This window comes from Lissotriton vulgaris, chromosome 12 (assembly GCF_964263255.1).
Source record: "Lissotriton vulgaris chromosome 12, aLisVul1.2, whole genome shotgun sequence".
Taxonomy (NCBI): Eukaryota; Metazoa; Chordata; class Amphibia; order Caudata; family Salamandridae; genus Lissotriton; species Lissotriton vulgaris.
Window position 1 is genome coordinate 767,202,336 of NC_141700.1, and position 10,415 is coordinate 767,212,750.

Genomic DNA, 10,415 nt, shown 5'->3' on the forward strand with positions numbered 1-10,415 from the left:
GCATGAGAAGTAGGGATGATGGATGCATGAGAAGTAGGGATGATGGATGGATGAGAAGTAGGGATGATGGGTGGATGAAAGTAGGGATGATGGATGAGAAGTAGGGATGATGGATGGATGAGAAGTAGGGATGATGGATAATTCATGAGAAGTAGGGGTGATGGGGGATTTATGAGAAGTAGGGGTGATGGATGAGAAGTAGAGAGGATGGATGATTCATGAGAAGTAGGGACAAGAAATAGGGATGACGAGTGATGGATTAGAAATATCGATGATGGATGAAAAGTAAGAAAGATGGATGAGAAGTAGGGATGGTGGATGGATGAGAAGTAGGGATGATGGGTGAATGAGAAGTAGGGATGATGGATGCATAAGAAGTAGAGATGATGGGTGAATGAGAAGTACGGATGATGGATTCATGAGAAGTAGGGATGATGGATAATTCATGAGATGTAGGGAGAAGAAGTAGGGGTGATGGGTGATTTATGAGAAGTAGAGGTGATGGGTGATTTATGAGAAGTAGGGGTGATGGGTGATTTATGAGAAGTAGGGCTGATGGATGAGAAATAGTGATGATGGATAAGAAGAGGGAATGAGATGTAGGGATGATAAGTAGGGATGTAGGGATATGAAGTAGGGATGGCGGAGGAGAAGAGGGGAAGAGATATAGGGATGATGAATGATGGATGAGGAATAGGGATGAGGAATGAGAAATAGGGATGTGAAGTAAGGATGATGGGTTAGAAGTAGGTTAGAGGATGTGGTCTAAAGGCTAGAACTGTCAACCTAGAAGCTAGGGAACCAGGTTCAAGTCTCGGCATGGACGTTCAACATCCTGTGATTCTGGGCAAAACACTTATTCTACCAGCGCCTAATAAAATAAATGTGTCCGTCTATAAAGCAACTGGTGCTCATGTAAAGCGCTCTGATACCTTCGGGTCGAGTTTGCTCTTTATAAAACTCTAAAAAAAAAGTAAGGATTATGAATGAACAGTAGGGATGAGAATCAGAGATGAGAAATTGGGATAATGGAGGAGGAGCAGGGATCAGAAAGAAGAAAGGGTGGTGGATTAGAAGTAGGGATTTTGGATGAGGAGTAGAAATCCCAAAAGCCCTAAACACCACCCTACACACTTCAAGGAACTACATAAGCTTCCTTGAGCACAGAAGGCATGCTCCGCAATGTTTGTCACTCTGCAGGGTTTGTCATTTGCTTCTGGCCTCTGCACTATTGCTTACCTTTCTCAGGCCCCCCCTCTGCAGCTCTCTTGTCTCATCCACACAACTCGACCTTTGATTCGCCTCGAGTATGGCTGGCAACAGGGCCGGCTTCAGCGCTGGTGGCGCCGGCGCGACAGTCTTTTTGGGCGATTCCCCCATGACCTCAAAAGCACTATTCATAGTTCACTCACACTCAGTTCTATGACCTGCCTGCCACACATGCTTGGCAGCAGCCACATTAACCTTCTGTGCTTTTTTACAATGAGCCACAACTGAAACTAGACACAACTCGGATCTCTCCCCAGTAGGAACATTGATCACCAGGGTTATCTTGATAACTTTATTGTTGAAAACCACCTGGTGCACAAGGAAGTTTATGTGCTTTTAAACCAATAGTTATTTTTAAACACAGCGCCCCCAACCAAAGTCAGCGCCTGGTGTGGCTGCACCGGATGCACCGTCCTAAATCCGGCCCTGACTGACACTGTTAGTCTTATCTTGATTTCGCAACTGTATAATCCGACCCCTACTTGGCCCAGCGTTCTCTTGCTCTGTGGGTAGTTGGTTTAAATAACAATTGTCAATCTGTTGGCATTGCAGCACTGGTGTGGCCTTGAGCAGGCTGCAGACTATATGTTGTTGGTTTACCCAACAAAATGTAGACCGATGCACCTGTAAAAGGTCAAATAAGGCCGATGTACCGGTAAAAGGTCAAATAAGGCAAATGTGGCAGTAAAAGGTGGGTGTCTTGGACAGCAGCCGCTCTCACCCAGACCTGGAGTGCAGCTGCTGTGTGCCCAGGCCTCAGAGCCCAGAGTGGGAGCAGGGGGGGGCTTGGGAGCAGGGGCTTCCTGCTGCTGTGTGCCCAGGCCTCAGAGCCCAGAGTGGGAGCAGGGGGGGGCTTCCTGCTGCTGTGTGCCCAGGCCTCAGAGCCCAGAGTGGGAGCAGGGGCTTCCTGCTGCTGTGTGCCCAGGCCTCAGAGCCCAGAGTGGGAGCAGGGGCTTCCTGCTGCTGTGTGCCCAGGCCTCAGAGCCCAGAGTGGGAGCAGGGGCTTCCTGCTGCTGTGTGCCCAGGCCTCAGAGCCCAGAGTGGGAGCAGGGGGGGGCTTCCTGCTGCTGTGTGCCCAGGCCTCAGAGCCCAGAGTGGGAGCAGGGGCTTCCTGCTGCTGTGTGCCCAGGCCTCAGAGCCCAGAGTGGGAGCAGGGGGGGGGGGGCTTCCTGCTGCTGTGTGCCCAGGCCTCAGAGCCCAGAGTGGGAGCAGGGGCTTCCTGCTGCTGTGTGCCCAGGCCTCAGAGCCCAGAGTGGGAGCAGGGGCTTCCTGCTGCTGTGTGCCCAGGCCTCAGAGCACAGAGTGGGAGCAGGGGCTTCCTGCTGCTGTGTGCCCAGGCCTCAGAGCCCAGAGTGGGAGCAGGGGGGGGGGGGGGGCTTCCTGCTGCAGGGTATTCCAAGGGCTTGGAATTGTACAAAATATTTACTTGTCCAAGGCACAGAAATGATTCACAGGTGTACTACTCAGGTAAAAAACAAAACACCTGTGCTCCTAAGTATCATGTAATTATGTTATTAATTCAGATGTGTGATAACAGCTTCTCTGATTATGCCAGAGCTCTCATTAATTCAGGGTTTGGATTCTGGCGAGGCTCTGATTATAAGCGCAAAATGTAAAGCACAGCGCACTGCTTCAATTAGATGTGGGGTTTGTGGAAGGGTCAACGGAGGTTAAACAATTTAAGGTGCTCCTTACAGGTAACGCAACTGTTCTGGTGCGTCCAATAGGTTTATGGGGTTGAGTGCGCTACTGGGGTGTAAGCGCATCCCTGTGGTGGGCACACTTGTATGGGCCTGTGTGTATGACAACAACACAGTGAATTCCAAAAGATTCAAAATGCCAAAAGTTTAGATGGTTTTTCAGAATTTAATTCGAGTTTCCATGGTATGTATCATATTGTCATCATATGGATTTGTTAACGAGCGTTGCTCTCATCATTAAACATAGAAGAAGCTCCAATGCATTTCGGACCCACCGTCCTTTTTCAAGGAGCACTACAACAAAGAATATACGAAACGACAAATCAATTTACTGTCTTCTTATCTTATTCATAAATCACAGTAACTGCGTGACAAAGTGCAAGTTACGTTGAAAAACCTCATGCGCCCAAAACAGAAGAACGGTCAGATCAAGTAAAGGGAGAATACTCCATGTGTTAGACGAAATTAATGAAGCGGGTGAAAAATGTGTCGGGGAAAAAATATATAAAACTGGAGAGTGAGCGTGAGTGACAAATCGGGTGTCAGAAGTGGAACGAGTAGTATATTTAAGGAGTGGGTTGAGTCGAGTGAAGCGCTGCTAGCAAGAGCATGCAAAGTGTTACCGGAGTTACCGGATTAACACGAAGACGAGTGATTTCAAAGCGGGTGAATGGAGTCAAGTGAAGCGCGCCTGGACAGGAGCGTGCAAGGTGTTACCGAGGTTGCAAAAGTTACACGGTGAAGAGGGCAGACTTACTTGGTGAAAACGGAAGCTAGTGCACATCGGTCTCCGGATCAAATGATGACAAACTTCGCGGAGTGAAAGCGGAGTTAAGAAGAGTTAGTGGTTAAGTGGTAGAAACGGAAAAGGGGTTAGGGTGTGGAGAGTGTAAAGCGCGGCCATCTTGGAATGGTGTGTCGTGAATAAACATGCAGTTACAACAGGCAGCAGCAAAACAGGATCGGGTGCATCAAGAAATGCCCAAGGGGGCATATTATAAGTAACAGCTTAGTTCTGTACGGTCATTGAGACCGAAGGGTTTCTGAGATTGCAGTCTATACATCCAACATGTTTCACGCTGTAAGAGGGCTTTATTGTTATCTTTCCCTTCAGTCTTAGGGACGATTTCCAGCACTAGGTATTTAAGCTGTGCCACATTGTGGTTGGCTTCGGTGAAGTGGATGGCAATGTTGGATTTCATGTTTTTTGTACGAATATTTGACTTATGTTCATTAAGTCTGGTTTTAATCTTCCTGCTAGTTTTTCCCACGTAGGTCTTGCCACATGACATTTAAGGAGGTAGATTAGATTAGCAGAATCACATGTTGCGTCAACGTTGAGCTTGATATTGAAGCCTCTCATGGGGTGGCTGACAGTGTTCCCTTTGATAACATTATTGCAGTTGCTGCAATGATGACATGGTCGGGTGCCCGTGTTGGGTATTGACGTCGGCTCAGTGTGAGGTTTAGACAAGATCTCCTTGAAGTTCATTGGTCTGGTATAAGCGAAAATGGGAGGATCTTTGAATAGTTCACCAAAGTCTGGTTCAGATGACAATATTCGCCAGTGTTTTAAAATGATCCTCTTGTATTTGTTGCTAGAGGTGGAGTACCTTGATACGAGTACCATTCTCTCACTGTTGGTTTTGGGTTTGTTTTGCAAAGCCTCCGTCCGGGAAATTGCTGTAGTTCGGTCAATGGCCTCTTTAAGAATGGCTTCGGGATAATCTCTATCACGAAATCTAGATCTAATCTAATCTACCTCCTTAAATGTCCATGTGGCAAGACCTACGTGGGAAAAACTAGCAGGAAGATTAAAACCAGACTTAATGAACATAAGTCAAATATTCGTACAAAAAACATGAAATCCAACATTGCCATCCACTTCACCGAAGCCAACCACAATGTGGCACAGCTTAAATACCTAGTGCTGGAAATCGTCCCTAAGACTGAAGGGAAAGATAACAATAAAGCCCTCTTACAGCGTGAAACATGTTGGATGTATAGACTGCAATCTCAGAAACCCTTCGGTCTCAATGACCGTACAGAACTAAGCTGTTACTTATAATATGCCCCCTTGGGCATTTCTTGATGCACCCGATCCTGTTTTGCTGCTGCCTGTTGTAACTGCATGTTTATTCACGACACACCATTCCAAGATGGCCGCGCTTTACACTCCCCACACCCTAACCCCTTTTCCGTTTCTACCACTTAACCACTAACTCTTCTTAACTCCGCTTTCACTCCGCGAAGTTTGTCATCATTTGATCCGGAGACCGATGTGCACTAGCTTCCGTTTTCACCAAGTAAGTCTGCCCTCTTCACCGTGTAACTTTTGCAACCTCGGTAACACCTTGCACGCTCCTGTCCAGGCGCGCTTCACTTGACTCCATTCACCCGCTTTGAAATCACTCGTCTTCGTGTTAATCCGGTAACTCCGGTAACACTTTGCATGCTCTTGCTAGCAGCGCTTCACTCGACTCAACCCACTCCTTAAATATACTACTCGTTCCACTTCTGACACCCGATTTGTCACTCACGCTCACTCTCCAGTTTTATATATTTTTTCCCCGACACATTTTTCACCCGCTTCATTAATTTCGTCTAACACATGGAGTATTCTCCCTTTACTTGATCTGACCGTTCTTCTGTTTTGGGCGCATGAGGTTTTTCAACGTAACTTGCACTTTGTCACGCAGTTACTGTGATTTATGAATAAGATAAGAAGACAGTAAATTGATTTGTCGTTTCGTATATTCTTTGTTGTAGTGCTCCTTGAAAAAGGACGGTGGGTCCGAAATGCATTGGAGCTTCTTCTATGTTTAATGATGAGAGCAACGCTCGTTAACAAATCCATATGATGACAATATGATACATACCATGGAAACTCGAATTAAATTCTGAAAAACCATCTAAACTTTTGGCATTTTGAATCTTTTGGAATTCACTGTGTTGTTGTCATACACACAGGCCCATACAAGTGTGCCCACCACAGGGATGCGCTTACACCCCAGTAGCGCACTCAACCCCATAGAGGCTCTGATTATGACACCTTCCTGAATGTCCTCGACTCGAAGCATGCCAGGGCTGTGCCTGTGTCAGAGCTGTGCCCTGCACCCAACCTGCACGGGCTGCAGCTCTGTCTAGGACTGAGATCTGTTTCATGCAGCTTTCTGGGCACCAGAAGGCGTCACCTGGGCCTGCTATGCACTGTGCCACAATTCTCTTTAGGTCAGAGGTCAGGGCATATGCTCTTATTTATATAAATGTATATAATGTATGTTTATATATATTTTCTAATTTTTACCATTGCTCCTTCTGATGTGATTATCTGAGGAAGTCTCGTGCGAATTACTTTAACAAATTTACTATGAAGCCTTAATTTTATTTCACAAACTATTCCTAAAAATCCTAGATTGTTCTATTTGCCTCCAGTGCCTCGATTTGCAAACAAGGACCCAAAATAAACCTTTCAGTCTCGCCGGCTCAGCTGGACAACATTGTATATATTTGGGCACATCACTTGGCGCTATATCCCTGGCCTGACCTTTGCTTTCTACAGCTGGGCGAGCTCAGTCGGGTCGGGGTCAGAATGCCAGGGGCCTCATTCTCTCGATATTCAGGTCTATAAGTTCGGCGCGCGCGAGGAGGCGTCGGTTTTGCGCTCATTGAAGAATGTACAAAGCACTCCTGTGAGCAAATCTACTGGGGGGGGGGGGGCTGGGAGCAGGCGAGGGGGGTATCTGTGGGGATGGAATGCTCTGTGAGTTGGTGCAAACTTACAAACTTAAAGGTACTCACCAACCCCCTCCCTGACATGGGCAAGAGTAAACCTGTATCCAGGGTGTGAAAGAACCACACCCCCTCCTAAAAAAGGTGGGGTGCAGCACAAGGGGTGTCTGATGGAGGGAACGGTGTTCTTCCTGGAGAAAAAAATACACAAAGAATTGAAGCAAATTTGCAATTACTGTGCAGATTTTTACACGAGCAGACGGGGGCGTAGGAGACACTAACATTCTGGGGGGTACAGGGACAACCTTGTGGACATTGCAGTGACCCTATACAAATCACCGCCAGTTAAAAAAATACAATTGCATACTTTTGAAGGGAAATATTGAGAAAAGCAGTTGAAAACGATCTTATTTAACGTTTCCACTCCACCCATCAACCAGGTATTGCAGTCCCTTTGGGTATGGCGCACTCCCCCACCCTGGGAAAACACCGTTCTTCAAAGAAAGTAGCGCTTTCACTGGCCAACTCTGTAAAGTGGCGCTAATGTGTGTGGGTGTAAATAACAATCTGGCCTGTCTGCTGACCACTCTGTGTTGCTTTTTCAGGTATTTAATTGTTTTTTTCTCTACGTCCTGAGGTTTTTCTTTGGAATAGAAAACGAGGCCATTTCCGGCCAAAGTGACACCTTTTCTGGATCCATTTCACAGGGGAACGAATAAAGAAAGGGAGAGGCAGGAGAGAGTACACGAGCTGTCTCTTGAAATCTGCAGGTAAGGACGAGCGAGACAGAGATGGAGGAATAAAGAGAGACACAGGGCATGAGGGCAGCTGCCAGAGGCAGATCATGAGAAGTGGACACTGTCCTTGCTTTCTCTGGGCATGAAGAAAAAGAGAAGTGTTTTTTTCCTTCTCTGCGCTTCCCAGAACCCTGAGCCTTCCTGCACCATAACAAAGGGCAGAGGGCGGTGGCCGCCTTGACTCAGGCAGGTCAAGTGCAGGGCCATTAGGTAGCCTTTCGTGTGCTAATGGCCCTGCGAATAACAAAAGGGAGAAGGGAAATTCCCTGTGTCCCCTCGCCCCCCCCTCCCCCCACCCCACCCTTGTCCCCCTCACACTTCGTACGCCCATGCAAGCATAGTTGCACATGGTATGTGAAGTCACAGATGTTTGATAAGAGTATACCTGGAAACTTGGTGAAATAAAATATTTGCCCAGGATCACACAGTTCGGCCAAGCAGGGAGACGGAATTGTTATGTTTTCTGGTTCCACAGTGTACAATTCAGCCACTAGGCGGGTATCTTTCTCGCCCCTGTTTTCTCCTCAAACGTCACCGCTTTGTTATGAATGATTGCGCATGAGGCGAGAGCGTGGGCCGGAGGCCGAAGCCATATGAAAGCCCCGCGTGTTGTGGCCTCGACGGACCTTCCCTTCCTGTGCTCAGCGGCCCTCTTTGGACACCAGGACACGTGCTGTCCTGGCGCACCCGGGCGTCGAGTCACCCCGCCCCGCGCCGGCGCCTCCCTGCTCCAGCGTGGGTGTCATTGTGGTCCCCGGGAGCCCTCGGTGGGCTGGGGCGTGTTCCAGGGGCCGTGTCTTCTATCCCCACCCACGGTGTGTTCCTGTTCTTGTTTAGGGGGTCGTTGTGAGTCTAGAGGGATTGTGGGAGACCCACTATTTGAGCACATCAGAGTCATGTTCCTGAGGGTGCAAACCGCACTCTGTCATCCCAGCTTCGGTGCAAGACTATTCGGAGCAACAGGCAAAATTATACTTTACTGTTGGGTGCTCCCACTTCCAGAGCAATAATCACACTTTTAGTTTTGTTTTTCTTCAAATGAATGCTCTGCTTTGGCTGCAATGCCAGGCAGCCCCCTCTAGCGCCCTGAAGGCTGCAGTCAAGCTGCGAATTCCCATTTGCGAGCAGTACATGCAGACAGTATTTTAGGTAGCGCTGATATAATATCCGGACGAGCGACCTACCTTCAGTGCAGTTACTGGCCGCGTCTCTTGCCCTTCCTGGGGATCATCCCACTGGAGACTAGAGGCTTTGGGGCATTGTCACCCAGCACCGTTCCTTCCGACTTAGGAAGTGTGCCCAGCAGCCCTAGTCCTTCCAGGGCTTACACCTGTCGCCCGCAGGTAGCATCTCCCCAGCAGGTGCTTATCTCACTGAGCCATCCTGGTGCACAGTGCAAGGCGTGTTCCTTTAGTCTCTGTTCCTCTGTGCAATTCAGGGCCGGAAATGGAACACATAAATGAGGGTGATAAAAGAGGGCGGAGTTACGAAGGGCGGAGTCACGAGGAATTGAACCAATGGCAGGTAGATAATGCAGTGCCAGTGAGAACCTTCGAACACGCAGGGCTTTAAGTGGGCCTGGTCCGGCAGGTGCTCAGCACCGGTAGGTCTAGAAAGCAAGTGTCGAGACGGGTCTCTATCGGGCTCTCCATTGCAGCCATCACCCTCAGGGTGAAACAAATCTTAACTCTGCAGCCGTGGCACCTTCACTGCCTTTGATGTAACTTCAAAGAGACCCGTTATAGTTACTTCAGTCTCCTCATTTCAGAACTGAAGCTTTTTTTAAATATTATATACAACGAAGTGAAACTTAATGCTTAGTAATCTTATGCAACTCACAAGCAATGACAAAGCCAGTAGTCCTGGCTTGTGTAATCAGTTGTATTATTATCTGGATGAATGTCCTTCTCTTCCCCGACCTGGTCTCTTTACTATTCTTGGTTTTGCGGCCCTGGCTCCAGTCCTGCTGTTCCTGGTTCTGTTCCGGTACTCCACCTGGTCACCCCAGTCCTGCTGTTCCTGGTTCTGTTACTGGTACTCCACCTGGTCACTCCAGTCCTGCTGTTCCTGGTTCTGTTACTGGTACTCCACCTGGTCACTCCAGTCCTGCTGTTCCTGGTTCTGTTACCGGTACTCCACCTGGTCACTCCAGGCCTGCTGTTCTTGGTTCTGTTACCGGTACTCCACCTGGTCACTCCAGTCCTACTGTTCCTGGTTCTGTTACTGGTACTCCACCTGGTCACTCCAGTCCTGCTGTTCCTGGTTCTGTTACCGGTACTCCACCTGGTCACTCCAGTCCTGCTGTTCCTGGTTCTGTTACCGGTACTCCACCTGGTCACTCCAGTCCTGCTGTTCCTGGTTCTGTTACTGGTACTCCACCTGGTCACTCCAGTCCTGCTGTTCCTGGTTTTGTTACCGGTACTCCACCTGGTCACTCCAGTCCTGCTGTTCCTGGTTCTGTTACCGGTACTCCACCTGGTCACTCCAGTCCTGCTGTTCCTGGTTCTTTTACTGGTACTCCACCTGGTCACTCCAGTCCTGCTGTTCCTGGTTCTGTTACTGGTACTCCACCTGGTCACTCCAGTCCTGCTGTTCCTGGTTCTGTTACTGGTACTCCACCTGGTCACTCCAGTCCTGCTGTTCTTGGTTCTGTTACTGGTACTCCACCTGGTCACTCCAGTCCTGCTGTTCCTGGTTCTGTTACTGGTACTCCACCTGGTCACTCCAGTCCTGCTGTTCTTGGTTCTGTTACTGACACTCCACCTGGTCACTCCAGTCCTGCTGTTCCTGGTTCTGTTACTGGTACTCCACCTGGTCACCGGTACTCCACCTGGTCACTCCAGTCCTGCTGTTCTTGGTTCTGTTACCGGTACTCCACCTGGTCACTCCAGTCCTACTGTTCTTGGTTCTGTTACTG

At 48.6% G+C, this 10,415-nt stretch overlaps 1 protein-coding gene across 1 annotated transcript in view; it reads right to left on the reverse strand.

Annotated features, from left to right (window-relative positions):
- LOC147678643 (monocarboxylate transporter 13-like) overlaps positions 1-9,860 on the reverse strand; it is a 124,915-nt gene extending 115,055 nt beyond the window's left edge. Inside the window, exon 1 of the mRNA XM_086946089.1 lies at positions 8,683-9,860. The gene's annotated coding sequence lies outside the window, so the exon portion shown is untranslated. The remainder of the gene's footprint in view (positions 1-8,682) is intronic.
- Between the last annotated feature and the right edge of the window lie 555 nt (positions 9,861-10,415).